This window comes from Equus przewalskii, chromosome 21 (genome assembly GCF_037783145.1).
Source record: "Equus przewalskii isolate Varuska chromosome 21, EquPr2, whole genome shotgun sequence".
Lineage (NCBI taxonomy): Eukaryota > Metazoa > Chordata > Mammalia > Perissodactyla > Equidae > Equus > Equus przewalskii.
The window spans coordinates 35117031-35136190 of record NC_091851.1 but is presented as its reverse complement, the minus strand read 5'-3'; the positions used below and the strand labels follow the sequence as shown (position 1 = coordinate 35136190).

At 56.1% G+C, this 19160-nt stretch overlaps 2 long non-coding RNA genes across 2 annotated transcripts; one reads left to right on the top strand and one right to left on the bottom strand.

Moving 5' to 3' along the window:
- Window positions 1–2415: 2415 nt before the first annotated feature.
- LOC139078248 (uncharacterized) lies at window positions 2416–3848 on the bottom strand. Its single transcript, XR_011531125.1, has 2 exons — window positions 3710–3848; window positions 2416–2803 (listed from the first exon to the last, which is right to left on the bottom strand). It is a non-coding gene; the product is annotated as an uncharacterized lncRNA (long non-coding RNA).
- Window positions 3849–14120: 10272 nt separating this feature from the next.
- On the top strand, window positions 14121–17311 carry LOC103551917 (uncharacterized). The gene is made up of 3 exons (XR_545115.2): window positions 14121–14736; window positions 14898–15091; window positions 16471–17311. It is a non-coding gene; the product is annotated as an uncharacterized lncRNA (long non-coding RNA).
- Window positions 17312–19160: the final 1849 nt, after the last annotated feature.

Sequence of the window (19160 nt, the reverse complement as noted above, 5' to 3'; positions counted from 1 at the left end):
GTCCCACTCCCAGTCTTACAGCCCGGGGGACTGAGGCCCAGGAGGGGACAGTGACTAGCCTGCGGTCCTCAGAGCCTCCGGGCTCGGAGGAATTAGAACCGAGATCTGCCCCCAGTTCAGCTTCACAGCGAGGACTTCTTGCACAAATGGAGGGTGACACAGGGCCTCCCTGAGGTGCTGCTTCTCTGGTTCCTGCACCTCTGCCCCTCCTTGGATTCCACAAACTCAGAGGCTGGGATTAAAGGAAGCTGTGCTCCACACCGGATGACGTGGGGAGAGCCAGCAGAAAGGAGGGGCGGGGGGCCTCCCGCCTCTGCCGGAGAGGCTGCTTGGGATGCAGGATGCTTGGGCAGCAGGGAGAGCCTGCCAGAGCCCTGCTGGCTCAGGTGGCTGAGAGCTTCCTGTCTACGCCCCCCGCTGTCCCCCTCTCCCCACACAGGGAGCAAGCGCTGCTGTCTGGTGCGGTAATTACAGGGTGCGGAGCGGGGGCCCTCGCCGCCCGCACATTGGGTTCAATGACAGCCCCTCACTTAGCAGCAATTACCAGCCAAGCCTAGAGGAGGGCTCCTCTCCTCCTCCCCCACCTGGCCCGCCCAATCACCTAGCCTCCCAGGCCAGACAGTGTCCCCCCTTGGCTTTGAGCCCTAGAAGCACCCATGCTGTCTGCAGCCACTGCATCTCAGGGCTGCACCGTTGCCATGGCAACTCGGTGCTTGCACAGGTTGAGGGAAGCTGAAGATGTGACTTGTCTCTGCAAGGCTGTGGTGTCTGTCCCTCTGTAGCCTCCAGCTCCTGGGCTTCTGCAGAGGAGGAAGGCGGGAGGGAGGGCTGACCTGCAGGTTCGAGTTTTAAGTGCTTACCTGCCCACGGCCTCTCCCAGGAGCCTACGGTGGAAGGAGAGTTAATGCCCCCAATATACAAGAGTGTCCGCAGTTGGGGTTGTGGTAAGGATGAGAACGAGCTGGAGTTTGCCTGTGGGAGAGACCTGAGACATCAGGTGGGACCTGGCATACCTTCATCTTCGTTCTGGTACCCTTCTCAGCCCTGAGGGCTCAGGGGATCGCCTCCATCTGTTTCTGCCCCATTCTGCTGAGAAAAACCTGAAAGTCCCAGTGGCTTGAGAGTACAGTTACGTGGCACCAAGAGAATTGTCTTCGTGGTGCTTGCTACAGCTTTCTGCATCATGGACTGCTGATGGACTGAGTTGCGTCCCCAGTTTGCAGTCCAGAGAACTGAGGGTGGGGACCCCCAGATCATCTGTTTCGGTCGACAGTGTTCGGTGAGTGCTGGCTGCGTGCCAGACACCGTGCTGAACTTGGAATGGAGATGTTCATCCTTGGAGGGATGGCAAATGCAGCCACACTTCCTCCCAGCCCAGGGAAGTGCTGAGGCAGGGGACAAGGGAAATGGGGAGCAGAACAGAATGGACATTCACTGGGTACCCTCTAGGCCTCTCACATAGGCTATTTAATCTCTGACAACCTAGAGAGCTAGGAATTGATTGTACCTGTTTCATACTGTGGGCACTAAGCTCGTAGAAGTTAAGCACCATAGTTCCTAAGGACACAGGCTTGGATCTCCAGCAGATTGGATTCACATCTCCTCTCGGCCCTATGATTAGCTGTGTGATCTTGGGCTTGTTTCTGATCCCCTCATGAGAGAGCCAATGTCCTTGTCAATAAAGAAGAACTAACAACACATATCTCCTGATGAAGCTGTTATGAAGATGAAATGACACATTGTGTGTAAAGAGTTAGCACAGTGCTGGGTGCTCACTGATTACCACTCAGCAGATGTCAGCAAAGAGGATGTAATGTGCTTGCCTGGGTGACAGAGTGAGAAGAGGAGCAGGCATTGGAGTCCTGGCCTTTGAAGGGCGCCATCTTTGCGACAGTGTCTGGCATGGAGAAGGCACTCCATAGATACTTATTCTGTGAAGGAATTTCCAACTGTAGAAACTGAAGTTAAGGGGCCAACTCGGTGGCCCAGCGGTTAAGTTTGCACGTTCTACTTCAGCAACCTGGGGTTTGCTAGTTCGGACCCCAGGTGTGGACTTATCTACAGCTTGGCAGGCCATGCTGTAACAGGCATCCCACATATAAAGTAGAGGAAGATGGGCATGGATGTTAGCTCAGAGCCAGTCTTCCTCAGCAAAAAAAGGAGGATTGGCAACAGACGTTAGCTCAGGGCTAATCTTCCAAAAAAAAAAAAAGAAAAACTGAAGTGGAGATTTTCCGGGTTCTGGGGCAGTCTGACATCCAAATGATTCACCCCACAATTCACCACCACCGCCGTCACCCATTCCTGCCAGCCTCCAGCCTCCCAGCCATCCCCTTGAGCTTTCACCCTAACCACACAGCCCTGGCATCAGCCAGGCCCCTTTGCCCCCACTTTGTAGTAACCAGTTAGCTTGAATTCTGTTCCCATGGTTGGTTACGGTTTCATTGGCAAATGGTACATTTCCCAGAAACAGGCCCACAGCCCTGGTCCCACTGGCATCCTGCTGGTGGGGCCGTCCCTTTCTCCTGGATGTCTGATGAGAACTCTCCTGCTGGGACGACAGAGGGACAGAACAGAGAACCAAGAGAAAATGCATTAAAATGCATTCAGTAGATGTTTCTGGAGCATCCACAATGCACCCTGCCCAGTGAGAGCTGCTGGAGATGCAGAAGTCGTTAAGACGCTGTTGCCGTCCTCAAGAAGCTCCGCAGGGCTTTGTAATCCAGCGAGGGCCCTGGGAAGCAGACTCAGAGATGGAACTTGGCGTGTAGGATGTTGGTTAGAAAGTGCTCTTGGGGACAACCTGTGGAAGGGAGCAGAAGGATGCAGTTTCAGCAGAGGGAGAAGTTGAGCTGCGAGGCAATCCGGACAAAGTCCTCAGTCAAGCCCACGGGGAGCCCTGGAGCTGAGAGGACCCTTCGGAATTGTCCCAAATCAGGTGACAGGTTCCAGCCTTCGCAGTTGCACACTGCACTGTCATTGGAAGTGGGCCTGCCCTGGAGTGAGGCGTGCCTTTGGTGACTGTCCTCACAATCGAGACAATCTCCAGAGAGGGCTGACGCTCAGGGCTGTCTCCCAGCCACGCTCCCAGCGGCTGGGGGAAAAGCCAATAAGTCACGCTCAGTCCAGAGGGGGATCTGAGCAGCCCATCACAATGTCCACGACACCCAGGGTCCACAGCCTGGCTTCGGGGACGACCATGGATCCCTGAAGAGGAAGCAATGTCTGGCATGTATGTGCAAATGAGCATTTTTCTGGAGGAGGGTGTCCTTGACCCCCAAAAGATTAAGAACCACTCATCTAGGGAAAGCCAGACTTGTCTAAAACTTCAAAACAACATGATCAGGGATAGACACTATAGGTGCTCAATAAATATGAATGGATGGATGGATGGCTGATGGGTGGATGATGGATGGGTAGATGGATAGGCGGATGGATGGATGGATAGGTGGATGGATCGATGCCATATAACAGAAGACTATTGGGAGAGACAGGAAAGGGAGCAACCAATTCTGCCTGGGGCAGGAGGACAGCAAAAATTTCCAGGAGGAGCTGACCCTTTTAAACTGAGTCTTGAAGACTGAATAGGAGTTGCCAAGCGGATAAAAGGAGAAAGGCATCCCAGGCAGGGGGAAGAGCCGATGCAGAGGCACAGAGATGTGAGTGAGCCCGAGGAGGGTGTGCTTGGACAGTGTGGAAGTTAGTTCACCTGGCTGGCCAGAGGTACACGTGGGTAAGAGGAGCAGGATAGGGGCTCCCTCCTTCGGAAAGCCCACAGGTCCCAGGAGCTGTCCCATAGGAACTGCTCCACTAGGTCGTTCTTGAGCAAGCAGGGATCTCCCCTCCCCCCACCAACACCCAACAATTGCCTGGGTCTCTAGGTGGGGGGAGGGGAGGTCCCAAAGACAGTTCCACACCAGTGAAGAGCATTGGGTCACTTACCGCATCCCTTCCTATCCTGGACTTCCTTTACTCCTGCGGTTCACTCCTGAGAGACTGGTATTCCTAGTCGCCCCACTTTCCAGATGAGAAACAGGCTGGGACAGGCTAGGTGACTTGCCCAAGGTGACTCACTAGCTCCCAAGCGAGGGGCCCTCCCTCCTGGACTCACACCTCCCAGCGCCCTGCTCTTTCCCCTTCCCCTTTCTGGCCCCCTGGTTGGCATGCCAGCAGTCTCGCTCCCCTCCTGAGATTAGGCCCCTCTGGTTAGGGGTGTGAAGAATGGCCCACCACAGGGGGCTGAGGTCTGGCAGGGCTGGTATCCCGCCAGCAATGTTTTGCTCCGGGAGGAATCCCCCGCCAAGCCGAAGCGTCAGGCCTGTTCCAGGGCTGCCCCATGAATTAAACATGCCCCCGTGGTTAGCTCAGTAATGCTTTTATTAATAGTTAATTACTCAACGCGCGCTGGGGAAATGAGGCTCACTCAGGCCTCGTAAATTAAGGCAGTGATCTTGTGGAGGAAGCCACTGGGAGTTCACTGCCCCGGCCCCTCCCATCGCCGCACCTCTGGGCTTGCCGTTTAGCGCTAAAGGAGACGTGGCGGGAGATGAGGGGACAGGGACCTTCTCAGGGTGGAGGCAGGAAGTGGAGGATGAGCATCCACCACGTTCCTCAGAGAGAAAGGGCCTGAGGGGAGGGGCAAAGTGTCAACTAGGAGATGTCCCTGCACCGTGACAGCTGGTCACCGACCTCTGGTCCTTGTCGCTGCTGGGGACTCAGCGTAGCATCCAGGGAGTCCTCAGGGCAGGGCCACCTGCCTCAGGTGTGGGCCTCTGGCGGAGAGGAGCAGATCTAAGGTGATCCTGCCACGAAGCCACGGGCCTCCCTCCCCACTCAGCCTTTCTCTTTTCACGAGTGTCCGGACTCCCCTTCTAGGTGCTGGCTGTGCCTGAAGCAATCTCCCCTTCTGACTCTTGGCTGAGCTGGATAAGGGACTTCTTCTAACCTGGTTTGGCTCTTCTAAATTTAACTTTCTCCTGTGTTTCGTCTGCCAAGCGACAGAAGCCCCTCACTTTGTCTTCCTGGGAGATGGGAGCCGACCCCCACTTTGAACCTGCTGTATGCCAGGACCTGTCCCTCTGGTTCATGTTCATTAGCCCCATTTTTCAGCCCTGTGACTTTGGGCCCGCGACTCCACCTCCCTGGGTTTCCATTTCTTCATCTGAAAATGGAGATGACAACACCCGTGTCTGGAGTTACTGTGATGATTCAACGAGGCAATATACGAATAGTACTCAGAACACTGCTTAACACACAGTAAGTTCTAAGTGGCAGCAATTGTTATCTTCTTCACAACCATGCTGCCATTTTACAGATACACAAAGTGAGGTTTTAAATATCTTCCTTTGCCTGAGAACACATAACCCAGAACTTCACGGTGCCAAAGCTCATCGCTTTCCTTCCATGGAGGCAAAGCGGGGAGCCCATCTCCCCTCCAGAAGAGCATGCTGGTCAAGTCCCAGGAGCCAGGAAAGCTCTCCCCGTCTGTCCACAAGTCATAGAGCCTCACCAAGGCAGTCCAGGCTGAGACACAGGAACACAGGCCCTGCAGCTGGGCCAGCCCCAGTCCAAATCCTGCCGCCCCCGCTAGCCGTCATGTTGACCCCTGGAGCCTCAGTTTCCACTTCTGGCAAAATGGGCTCATAGTAACACTGACCTCCTCACATGTGGTAAGGGTTTCCTTTTGAAAGTGCCTGGTATCCAGTTGCCTTCTTTCAGAACTCTCTGTGCCTGCGTTTCTTTATATGTAACCTGGGGATGAGAAAAGTCCTCCCTCAGTGGGTTGTTAGAGCCCCGCAGAGATAATGCACAGCAATCTGGCGTGCAAGCAGGAAAATATGTAAATATATAAGCTGCTTGTGTTCCTGGTCCAGGCTCTTCAAAGGCAGGGATTTAGGGGTTAAACACTGCCTCTGGTGGATGCGATGACCCCTGCCTGATGAGGGCTCTCCTGGGTCAGGTGTTGCAGAGGGTGGGGGACAGATGGCCTCTGACACCCATGCCGGCCACCAACACTTTGCTTGTGAGAGGTCAGCCTCTCTGCAGTGACCCCCTAAACCGCCAGAGCGACACAGGGGCAAGGAGTCCGGGGCAGGAGCTTGATGCCCTCCCCCTTAGGGAGCACGAATCGCTGAGGAGTGCAGCTCCGGGTTCATATATAATATGTAGCGTCAGATTTAAATGTCACTGCTGCAGGTGGCTGACCCGGGTTCCCACACAATGGGATGCGAGGGGCGCCTACGCCGCCTCTTCATCTTCCTGGCGGTCGCTGACCAAAGGGAGGGAGATTTGGTTTCTTAAAAAACTAAACAGTTGTTGAGCGCTCTGGCGTTGCCTGGGCAACAGCCGAGGCGGAGAGAAAAGCTTCTTATTGTTTAAAGTTATTCTTGCTCGATTTCAAAGGGCTGCTCTGAAAAGACTGCATTCTCCAAGCAGCCCACCTGGTCCTCTCTGCCGGCCTGGCCTGGCTGTGCGATCCTGGCTCCTGCCCTCCCTCAGCCCCAGTCCCACTTCCCAGCCAGAGGCTGTGGACGGGCGGGGTCATGGCCTTGCTGGACATCAGGGCAGGGAGGTGAGTCCCCTCCTGTGCTCTATACATTGCGCCAGGACCAGCAGCGCTCATGCGGAATGAGCACACAGCCAACATAAGGAGGATCTGTGCTCCCCCACCACGGGCTGCTTTTCCAGCTCTGTGTGACCTGGGATATGGACACAAGTGTGGCTCAGTGACTTACGGGTCAGCTCACAGAAGTGCCTGAACTTGAGGGATGGGGCTCAACCATCTAAGTTCCTGAGAACTTGGGCATCTTGGTTTTCAAGCCCAGCCAAGGGCAAGACGAAGGTGACAGGGACAAGTCATTGCTCTGGGGCCATGGCTGAGTGCAGCTGCCAGGATAATTTGAGACCATGCAAGTGGCATCCCATGCCCCTCTGCCCCTCGGGTGACCCTGTGTTGGAATTGTTTACTCAGCTCTCTTCCCCCTGAGACTGTTAACTCCCTAACAGCAGGGCCACTGCTATTCATCTCCATGTATTCTTGTAAGCTGCCTCAAATCCTTTCAGGAGTAAGGCACATTCTGAAAATCCAGATGAGATGTAAGTATATTTTTAATTAAAAAATGTTCAGATAGTGGATACATACACATGATGCAAAATTCAAAGTTTAAAAAGGAATAAATACCACGTCTCCTGATGCCAAGTCTCCCTCCACGGGGACAGTCATGGCTTCCAGCTTCCGATGTATCTTTCCAGAGATATGCCACTCATAGAAGCAAACGGGCATCAAATAAAGTATATTATTCACATCTTTAGCTCCTGTATCTAGCTCAGGACCCAGTACATAGTAGATGCTTGATAAAAGTCTGTTGGATAGATGGACACAGAAACAGATGGGTAGGTGGATGAACGCATGACTGGATGGATGGATGGTTGAGTAGGCAGATGGATGGATGGATGGGTAGTGGATGGGTGAATAGGTGCAGGTCTTGTATTTAGTTCTCTTTCCTCCCAGATAGCTGAGTTTCCCAACAGGATGTTTCTTGAGAGAAAAATGACAGACCCAGCATGAGACATGTTGAGTCTGAGGGGCCTGTGTTATTCAGATGGGAACACCCAACAGGCAGTTGCATTGTGGTTATATCAGAGGGGAGTTTTGTCCTACTGCTGATAACAGAGACCCAGCTACAATGGCTTGAATCTGTAAAGGTTTCTTTTCCTCATGATGAGAAGTTCCAGTGGAGGGTCAGCCCTCCAGGGTATCAGGAATGAGGTCACTGTGATGCCCTTTCCCTCATGGTCTCAAAAAAGCTGTTGGAGGAAGGGACTCCAGCCATCATGTCCATGGTCCAGCAAGGAAGAAAGAAGAATAAGAGGGGCAAAAGGATGAATTCGCCTCCTATAAAAAGCCCTTTCCTGGAAGCCCCACCCAGTGACTTCTAGTTGTATCTCCATGGCAACCTGTAGCTGCAAAGGAGGCTGGGACGTGTGGCTTCTAAGGTGGGCAAATGACTCCCCTGGAGAATATTGGGGATCTATTAGTAAGGAAGGAGGGGAAACTGGATAAAGAGGAGGCATCTAGCAGGCTCTGCCACGTGGGTGGAGAGTCAGAGGAGAGTTCTGGGCCCGAGGATTGGCATGCAGGAAGGCGCGTCCCAGGGATGAACATCAACCAAAGCACAGAGGCGGGCAGGGCATCTCACACCGCATTCCCTCCAAGTCCTGTTGGCTGCAGCCTCAAACCATCTCCAGAGTGGGACAGCTTCTCCCACTCCCGCCCTGGGCCAGGCCTCCATCATCTCTCACCTGATGACTGCAGCGGCCTCGCTCCTGGTCTCCCTGCCCCCCCCTCTGACCTGCTGCTCAGTGCTCCATTCTCAGCCCAGCGTCCACAGCGACCCCCTAATTGGCAAGTAGGAACACCTCTCTCCCTGCTGCACACCCTGCAGTAGTTTCCCGTGTCACTCAGAATGAGACCCCTAGGCCGGCCAGGCCTGACGTGATGTGGCCCTGCCCTCTCCATCCTCTCCTGCTGTCGGTCACTCTGCTCCAGTCACACGGGCCTCCTGGCTCCCTCCCGCTCCAGGGTCCTCACACCTGCTGTTCCTTCAACCAGACCAGGAATGAATTTCACACAGAGCCATCACATGGCGACCCCTGTGCCTCCTTCAGGTCACTGCTCAAATATTACTTCCCCAGAGAGGCCCCCCGGGCCGCTCTGCCTAACCCCCTCCTCCCCGCCATCATTCTCTACTCCAGGACTTAACCCATTTGGGGCTATGGACCCCTGGGCCTCTGGAGAAGCCTATAGACTCCTTCCCAGAATAATATTTTAAATGTGTAGAAGAAAATACATAGAATTACAAAGGAAACCAATTATACTGAAATACAGTCTTCAGAATATTTACAGAACAAGCACATGCTGGGGTCCTCGGTGTGCCTCTTTATGATGCCTTAGACAGCACGACCCAGCAGCGGCTCTGTTAACGGCCGCAGTTCCGAAGCAGTGATGGGCGTGAATGATATTTCGAAATGTCTGCAACAACTGTAATGTGATAGGAAATATCTGATATCTGCTGGGGACAAAGTCACAGGCATTGCTAATACCACCATGGTATGTTGCCAACATTTATAATTGAAGAGAAATGCTATATTTCAGTTAGAGGTTAGTGAAATCAAAACATGATTTCCCCCCCCGCAACTTCACTGACCTCCTGAATTCTGTCCACAGATCCCTGGGGGGAGTCTGGGTTTCTTTGGTTTTGATTTTAAGTCCCTTTCTCTGACATTACACATTTATTTGTTAACGTGTTTACTGTCTGGTCCTCCCAGAAGGGCAGAGATTTTATCTGTTCTGCTCGCTCTGTATCTTCCGTACCTAGAACACTGCCAGGCACATAAGTGATCAATAAATATTTTTTTAAATCAAGGAACCAGCAAGGGATGAAGCTGGAGAGGCAGAGAGGCTGGAGCCAGATGTGAGGGGCCTTGAAGGCCGTGCTCAGTTGTGTGGCTGTGACTGGTGGTGATGGACTCGCCCTGGGAGAGAGCAGCCCGGGGGAGGTCACTGTCCCCACGGCAGCCGGGCTGACAGTTGGATGCTGGGGAGGGGAGTGGACCGGCCTGGCCTGCCTTCCGGGGCGGCTCCTTGAGGGAGGCTCGGGTGTAAACAACTCCACGTCCATCGTTAATGTCAGCAGCCACTGCCCTCCCTGCTCCCCCCGTCTCCTCCTTCCGGCCTCCCTGGTTGTTAGACGGCGACCTTAGAGAAGCCGGGCCCAAAGCGCCGTCATCATTCTTCAGTGTTTCCCAGGCAGTGATGGCGTGCCAGGCCACAGGGACAGGGCCCATGGGCTGAGGAGGTGGGCACGGGGGTGGGTGGGGAAGGAGAGGCCCAGAGGTTCAGACTCGCCTCAGGGCCGTCTCAGTGGCAGCTGTTGTGGAGGGAGCTGGTGTGTCAGACCCTGGAGCCAAGGAGGAGCCGGGTCACCCCTCCCAGCCTGGGGCTGGCCATTTTACAGACACCTGAGAATCCCGGGAAGAGCAAACGTCTGGGATCAGACCGACTTGGGCCGCTTGCTCCTTAACTGCATCTGCTTCATCAAGTCACGTAAACGCTCCAGGCCTCGGTCTCCACACTCTCAAATGGGAGCGGGTGAGGATTCCACGGGGAAAAGAATAGATCGGAAGCAGCCGCTCGATGCTGGGTGCATGGTCAACACTCAACAAACAGTCCTCCTTGTCACCATTAACATATAGGAAATGACTGCACAGTGGGACCAATTGCCAGCATTCCATAGTAATCCACCTTATCCCCCTGCCCGTAAAGGGAGGGGGAGGATAAGGCCGTACCATAGGAACCAGTAAGTCAGTAGTGGAGACAAAAAGCAAGTCCTGGAGTCAGACAGATCTGGATTCAAATCCAGCTGTGTGACCGTGGGTCAGCCACATGACCTCTCTGAATCTCAGCTTTCTCATTCATAAAACAAGGATAGTACTTTCTTCTCATAATGCTGTGAAGATTACTGGACAAGAACGATGTGTGAAAGGCCCCAGGGACGGGGCCTGACCTGAGGAAAGCACTCAGTCAACAGAGCACGTGCATACATTATCACAGTCCCAGCCCTGTGTGGGGGACCCAGGAGGAGACAGATGACGGGAATAGTCCCCCCTGTGCCGAGCAGCTCCCGCTTTAGAAAGCACTCTTTCAGAGCTGTCATTACATTGGAACCCCACTCAGCACTTCAGGACAAGCAGGCCTGAGAGTTTGATCCACATTTGACAGAGGGGCCACAGGAGCTCAGGCGGCAATGGACTCCCGGAGCCATGTGCTCGAAGATGGCACAGCAGTGCGATTTAGGGGGGACGTGAAGCTGGGTATCTCAGCTCGAGGCCCTTTTCACATCAGCCACTGGGGTGTTCATTCCCTCCACAGAGAGTCGCTGAGCCCGGCCCCAGGGATGTGGCAGTACTTGGGCAGACATGACTTCTGCCCTCGAGGTGCCTGGAGCCTGGTGGACTCTGGACCCGGAGACCCCTTCCCACCAGCACAGGGAACATCCACATCTGCTCACGGACGACAGATCGGGGAGCACCCTGAGTCCAGAGTCGCAGCTCTGGGTGCCCCCTTTGGACAGTGCACAGGCCAGGAAGAGAAGCGTTCTCTGTCCTTGGGGATGAGACCCACTCGTTAATAAGCCCAGAGATAGGTACTAGGATCCCAGCGCGAACAAGAGTCCTAAACTGCAGGATGCCATGGGCAGACGTGTTCCGGAAAAGCCACGCCATCCCCTGGCCTCTCGGAGAGTCACATGCTTACGAACGTGCTGCAGGCTCTCTGGAAAGTCCGGCAGGAAAGACACCTGTTCCACCTGAAGTCTCCCAATCGTTTTTGACCACGCACTCCTTTGTTCCAAGCCACCTCTGCCAGCTTGAGTATGTGCTAGAGTGGTGGGAAGAGCTCCGCATCTACAGCCAGGGACTCGGGTTCGAGGCTCAGCCTTACATGGGATTAGCACTTCGTAAACCAATCGTGGAAACATTGTAACCCAGAGGAGGGGAAGCGACTTGCCCAGGTCACTCAGCACCAGCTCTAGAACCCAGGTCTCCACGCTAGTGATAACGTGATGGGCGGCCTTAAGGCGTATCTGGCCTTGCTTCCCCTCTGACGGGGCAGCCCTCACCCAACCTGCTGGGTGGGTGTTCAGGTCTACTAGTCCATATGGTGCCTTTCTGCAGATTACAAAAAGACAAAAAGGCTTTTCCTTCTCCTGGGTCAACGAAATCCCATTTCAGGGCACATGGATTGATAAAGCATTGCATGGCCTGGATTTCAGCCCCACTTGCTCCCTTGGCCAAGTACCGTTGTGCAGGATACAACCTGTACAACTGTACATGGCAACCCTTATATACCCTTTCTCCTCATTGCTCCTCACTCCTTCCACCTTCATCCCTTTCATGTGAGCAGCACCTTCCCCTCAGGGGGCCGGGGTGAGGCTGGCATGGGAAGAGCCCAGTTGGATGGGCTCTACTTCCCAAGCCCCAAAGCAGCATTGGCTGAAGGTGCTGACTCAGCAAACTTTAATTTATCTCACAGGCCAGGGGTGCGCGTGAAGCAATTAGTGAAATAATGGTTATGTCGCACTAAAAATTATTTATAGAGTCACCGTGCACACAGCTGTGATTAAATTAGACAACCAGGGGGACTTTAACTGCCAGCGGAGCCAGCATCCAAGGTCCGGGCTCCAGCTGGCTGGGGATGGGGTGGGTTCACTTCTCCTGTCCACTTGCACCCCTGCCAGGCAGGGGTGAGAGGGCCCACATGGGCAGTGGGGTGGTGAGGGGGTCCCTGTTCCAGATGATCTGAGCTGCCAGGACCCTGGAACTAAATACGTCCGGGGCTTTGCACATTTGGGTTCTCTGTGAACCCTTAGTGAGTGAAAGAGAAGTGGTTTGGGTGAATTAGAAAAGACGGTCCTAGGGCACCCACGGGCTTGCCGTTGACCCCTGCAGCAGCCCCTGAGAGCCAGAGCCGAGCTGGAAACCAGAGATCAAGCCAGCCTTTCTCAGGGGGCGAAACAGAGGGCTGGAAAGTTCATCTTTCCTCTTCCCCTGGCAGGCGTCAGGAGACCCTTGTTCCAGCCCTGGGCCCTTTACCCCAGGGTGAGCCCTTTACCCCACCTGGACCTCAGGGTATCCCCTGAGAGTTAGTGTCGGACAGGGCGCTTCTACAGAGGGGAACAGATCTTTGTTGAGAATCTGTCGCATATGGACGCTGTCTGTATTTATATTTACTGTCTTATTCGTGTTTACATTCATATTCTTATTTAGCTCCTCACAACAGTCCTGTAAGGTAAGTATTCTTGTTCCCCCTTGACAGATGGAGAACCTGAGGTTCAGAGAGGTAAAGATATTTGCCCACAGCCACACAGCAAGTGAGGTGCTTTCTAAAGCCCCATCAGACTCCAATGATGGAGCACTGTGGTGCTTTGAGTATTTGGGGGTGCCTTCTGGGTACCCAGCACTGTGCTGGATGTGATGCTGAAAAATGATAACAGGGCTTCCTTTACACTCTCATTTCCTCAGCAGCCCCTCAGGTGCATATGAGGAAACTGAGTCACAGAGCGTGCCTTGAATGTCCCAAAACTCCCAGTCTGTGAGTCAGGGTTTGTGTTCATTAACAGGTCTCCATCTCTCACCATGATGCTGGTGGCCCCCCCCAAGTAGGAGCCACAGATCTTTGCCCAAAGTCCAGGGCTACCTGTATGACTCCACAATTCTCCCGGGCTGCTGAGGGTGTTGGCAGCCCTGAGGGTGGCAGCTGGGGTAGGGAGTGTGCGATGCAGTCACGGGCCCTTGGCGGAGTGTTGGCTCCAAGCCTGGCTCCTCCGCCAACCCCAGGCCAGCCTCCCTGGCACTTCCACCCCGGCCCCTCTGAGCTGAAGATGCTTTCAGACCATTTCACAGGAGTGCTAGGCTCAGTCATCTTTTAGTGGCTGGGGCCCTTTCCGGATCTCGCTGGGCCTCCCTCTAAGCAAGCCCCTGGAGGCGCAGAGCAGAGGGGTGACCAAGCAGGGCCCCAAGCCCGCAGTCTCCCCTCTCTTCCTCCTCTCTTCTAGCACTTCCCTCGTGCGTCCCCCATCAGCTCCTCTGTCCCCCACAGCAGGTCCCTCTCTCCAATCATAGTTCCTGCAGCTCAGCTCCCTCTCCAGAAGACTTCTGCCCAGGGGCGTGTACTCATGGATCTCCCTGAACCCTACCCCTGGTACCCCAAAGCAAGAGGGCTAGATGGCGGGAGGACAGAGGATTGAGAGGGGAGCTCGGTGCCCCTGGTGCCCCTGTCTCCGGCGGGTCCCCCCAGGGAGGAACCCCACCATCCTTTTCACATCCTTTTCACAGCCCCTCTCCCTGGCCGCTGCCCAATGTGACTCCTCATCCAAGTCAGGGCCGGCCTCTGGATTCTTCTGGGTGCACACGGGGCCAGTCCCCTCTCCCAGGTCTGTCCTGAGTCCTGCTGCTGCCTCGGGCCACTTAGCATGCAGCCCTGGTTGTGCGGCTGCAGCAACCAAATGAGATTAGCTTGCCTGCTAAAGCAAGTCCCCACTCGCCACCACCCACGGCCCTGCACAGTCGCCAGCTGCTCTGGAGAGCCCACGGCTGGGCGGGCCCGGCCCGGCCCCTACCACCTCACTCCCCCTCGAACTTGGGGCCAGGGGCAGGTGGAAAGAGGAGGAAGGATCCTGCCCAACCTTATAGGCCTGCAGCCTCCCTCCCAACAGGCCTTCTGGAGTCAGCAGGGGGGCAGAGGGGAGGCTGGGCAGAGGGAGACAAACGAGATTAAGGATGCTTCCTGGCTTTGTATCCTTTGCCAGTTCTCCTCCACCCAACCTCCTGGGAGGAACAAATGGGACATACACCCTGCTGCTTCTCTGCCCTTTACATCTCCAGGGCCAGTAGTAGGGAGCGAGGGGGAGGAAGGGTCCGGCCCAGCGGCACTCCCTCAGCGTCTGCTCCCACGCCTGCTGGGAGTCAAGCAAGAAGGTCTGCCCCGGCCCCGGGCCTCCCTGCCTCTCTCCTGGCCAGAGAAGGGGAGCCGTGGGAAGAAGGACCCAACTCAGCCCCAGCCCCCATCCAGCCGGAGGCCCTGCCCCTCACCCCCAGGAAGCTTCCAGGGCCTGTGAAGGAAGCTGGCAGGAAGAAGGTTTTCAAGAAGCCCGAGTTCTCAATCAGACCCCCGGAGAGGTGAGAGATGCCTTTGATGTCAGGACTTGGGTGAGGGTGTCTCATAAGGGGGTGGGGTGTGCAGGGGACCCTGCCTGGGCTCCTGCTGACAGCTGCAGCTGCCTCCCTGAGCTCACGTGAGTCTCCAGAACTGCCTTTCTTCTTGTTCCCATCTCTCCTAGTCTCCATCCTACAGGTGACCTGCCCAGCCAGAAGCAAAATGCTCCTGAGGCCACTCAGATGGCCCTGAGCCACCTGGGGCTTCATGCCTGGCTGGGTCCCACCGGGCTGCTCCCCTTTAAGGGCTGAGATTGGCACCTGCTGGCTGAGGATGGCAAGCCCCTGCCTGCCTCCCGCATCTACCTGGCCGGTCCAGGTGGGTCCAGCGGGGTTGGATGGGGGCTCAGTGTGAGGGAGGGGCTCCTCCTGTCCTTGCCTGGAGGGGAAGGCTCCCACATCTCCCACCACTCCCTGCCCATCTCCTCTCCCTCTCCTTCCTCCTTCTCAGCGTCCGCCCCTACCCCAGCAGCTCAGTTGGCCAGCTCATGCCCTGCACACTTCAACTTGCACTTCTCTCCTCACATGCCCGCTGTGTAACTTTAGGCAAAACACCAAACCTCTTTGAGCCTCACTTTCCCCATCTGCAAAATGGGAGTGACCCCTACTCACCTTAAGGGCTGCTGTGTGGCTCAAATTACATCACGACTGTGCATGGCCAGGAGAATCATGGAGCCATCTCAAGGATTTTCATTATCGGTGACTGAGAATCAGTTCCTCAAGAGTTTGCTGGCCTTTTGCCCAAAAAAGGCTCCGCAGGCCTTGGCCCCAGCTGTGTGGACGTTCCTCAGCATGGTTCATTTGGAGTGGATACGGGCGGGCCCCTTCTGTGATGGTGAACAGGGGTCCCGCTGGCCTCTGGCCCTGGGCAGAGGGAGGAGGGAGCGTCGGGATGCATAGGCAGGAGGACGTGGATTAGAGTCCATCACAGAAATGACTTTCTTATCACCACACGACCTGAATTGCCGGGACCAACTCTGGAAATTGACTTGCCTCCCCTCTCTTGCCTCCCCTCCACTACCCTTCCCTCTGCTCCTGCTTCCCTCCCCAGCCTCAGCCCCCATGTCTGAAAGCCCTGTTGGGAGACACCAAGAGACAGAGATGCAGAGAGAAGCAAGGCAAAGAGGAAAGTGGGGCGGGCAGAGACCCCACGCTCCTAGAGGACCAGGAGGCAGAGGTGGAAAACAAGCAGGGGTGGGAGACACAGGGGGGACGTGGGCCTTCAGCAGAGAGGAGCACGTCCTCCTCCCAGCTCATTCCCCCACCTGCTCCTGCACCCTGCTGGCCAGGTTGGTGCCTTCTCCTGCCTGCTGGCCCCTCTCCAGCCCCGACCTTGGCGCCTCTGCACCCCGCCCGGGGCAGGGCTCTGATGACTGGGGCAGAACCCTGGGCTGGAGCCCACGGGTGCTTGGAAGCAGCCCTAGTGAGTTCCTGGCAGAGCTAGGCTGCAGGTGGTGGGGAATGGGCCTCGGGCGGCCGGGGGCAGCCAGCTGTGTAATGAGGCAGCACTCCACATCCAGGCAGGAGGTGGGCAGGGCAGGGGCTCAGGTAAGCAGAGGGAGGGCCCAGCCCCGCCTGCCCCAGGTCCCCAGTCACGCTGCCCTGGAGTATCCCATGGGGGCTCAGGGCCCAGGAAACTCAGACGGAGCTGTGGGAGTCTTGGCAGGGGGCTGGGACCCACGATATAACCTTCGACAGCCCTCATGGTGCAGCCCAGCCCAGCCCAGCCCCCAGGCCTGATGGAAGATCAGAAGCCGAATGCTGCTGCCTCACAGCCTGAGCTGGTCCTGGCTCCCCGTTCCCAGCCAGCGTCTCCATCTACAGCCTGAAAGTCTGAGACTCCGGCGTTACCTGGCTCCAGGCCTCTAACCACGCAGCCCCTTCCCTCACCCCTCTCTGCTCGCCCACCTCCCTTCCACATGTCCACCTGTCACTAGTCTAGTGCAGACCCTCTGGGGGTGGGCGGTCCCAGGAGCCAGGGAGTCGAGCAAGGGGAGGACCCCAGCCCAGGATCATGTGGCCCCAAACCTTTCCCCAATAAGCCCACCCTCCCCAAACACACACGTGCGCATGCGCGCACACACACACAAACACACAGATACACACACACACACTCTGCTTCTTTTGGATCACTCAGAATGTGTTGTTGAATCTCAAGTTCACAAATTATCACCTCTTAATCCAATCCCCATTTTACAGGTGGGGAAATCGAGGCCCAGAGAGGGAACGGACTTGTCCAAAGTTACATGGCAAGGAAATTCCTCTGAGCCCAGCCAGTCCTTCCCTCCTGGAAGGACCTCCCCTGGGAGCCCCCAGTGGCCTATAGGCTGTCTCCCCAGGCTCTCCAAGTCCTCCTGGCTGCCAGACCCGGCCAATTGCAGGGCCCCAAAGTTAATAAATCAAGGTGACTTTGGGGACGAGAATCGGCCTCCTTCTCCATTGTCCCTCCCATTTGCATAATCCTGGCTGGCAATATGATAATGATGTTTGTTAAAGACAGAGCACAATAAATTAATACCGTTAAGTTGTTGCTGCAAAATGCAAAGCAGGTAATTTACTGCCAGCAAGGAATGGAGCCTTTAAACTGTAATGGATTAACTTTCCCAGCAGCAAATGTGTCCCCCGAGGGAGGGAGGGGGACGGCAGGGGCGGGGCTGGCTTGATGGTAGGGAGGCCGGCGTTCTTCCCAGGGTCCGGGCATTTGGTGCCCAGGCCCCGATCTTAGGTCTCCACTGGATGTCAACCTCTTCTCCATTGTGCAGAAGGGGAAACTGAGGCCGGCATGGAGGTTGAGCTGTAGAAGACCACAGCCAGACAGTGCTGGTGAACTGGGACTTCCTGGGACAGCACACACCCCTCTAGAGGAGGGGGCTGCGGATGCCCCATTGGTGCACCCACACTGGGACCCTCGGAAGCAGCCCCTGTTGCAGACCTTTCTTTCTTGAGGGTGACTAGAGGGGTCCCACCAGGCCTAGTCCCAACCCCACAAGTGGCCAAGCTTCCAGCCCAAAGGAGGCCTCAGCCCCAGAGTCAATCCTGGCTCAGGCCTGGCTCCTCTTGGGGTCCACACCACGGCAAGGAGGGAAGGGTCCTGGGTTGGTTAGGGCCAAGGGGGTGGGGGAAGGGGAAAGAGTACACGGGGGCGGTGGGGGGGAGTGGGGGCTGAGAGTCAGACCCTGGCCTGATGCCCTCCCAGGTGTACCCCTCCCCCCCCCCACCCCAGACACTGGTTCTCAGGTCCAGGGAGGGGAGGGGGCTGGGGAAGGGGGAGGAGAGGGGGGAACGGGATCATGGCCGTGTGGAAGGTGGGTGGTCGGTGGGGAGGCAGGTAGTGTCTGTGGCCCGGGGCCCTCACCGGTGCCTCTCAGGGCAGCCCCTCCATTACGGCTCGGACAGCATCTTCAGCCCCCAGGAGAACTGCCGCAGCCCGGGCTCAGGGCTGGCCGCCGGGCGGGTCCCTGGGACCCCAGCAGAATTCTAATTTCCCATTTATCTCTGCAGCTTCTCCAGCTGTATTAAAGGGGCGACGCTCCGGAATCAGCTCCCAGGCTAATTGGAATTGGGCCTCCTCTCACTCCTGGACAAGGGTGGGGTGGGGGTGGGGGTGGGGGCGGGGGCAGCTCCGACTGGGGTAGGGGGTGCTGGGGACCTGGGCTCCACGTGGGTGGCTGTGGTCCTGGAATCCAGACTCGCGATCACAGTCCTGACTGCCACGTGCCTTGAGCAAGCCCCTGTCCCTCTCTGGACCCCTACATTCCCTCATCTGAGATGCTGCCGATGATAATCACAATAGCAGCAGCACCCATCACTTTTGCTCAGCATTTCCTGGGTACCAGGCGCTGTCCAAAGAGCTCTACACGACAGCCCTCGTCTAATCCTGCAACAGCCCAGTGCAGTCAGCATCATTATAGCCTACCGTACGGATGAGTAAACTGAGGCGCAGAGGAGTTCAGTAACCTGCCCAGGTTTGTCAAGTGCCTGGAGACACCCAAATAGACCCAGGGTTGGGTGGAGCTCCCTATGCCCATTTTGCAGATGAGGAGACCGAGGTCTGGTCCACAACGGCTTTTAGCTTTGGGATTATGTCACTCCCTCAAAGGCTCCCTTCCATTGCCTCCCAGGGTCCAGGGCTGGCATTTCCAGGGTAGCAGGCCGGGTTTTCAGATGGAGCCTTCAGTGCAAACATCTGAGGTGGGGCAGGGCTCTGTTCTCCCAACACCTGCCTTTCCTTCGCCCCTCTCTCCTTCCCTGAACTCAGGCCTCAATCCTGGCATCCTCCTGGTCTCCTGGGGCCCTTTGTCCCGCACATGCTGAGCTGGAGGGAGGGCCTCACCTCCTGAGCACAAATTCATTCCCAGACAGACTCCGGATGCAAACCCCATGCCTCT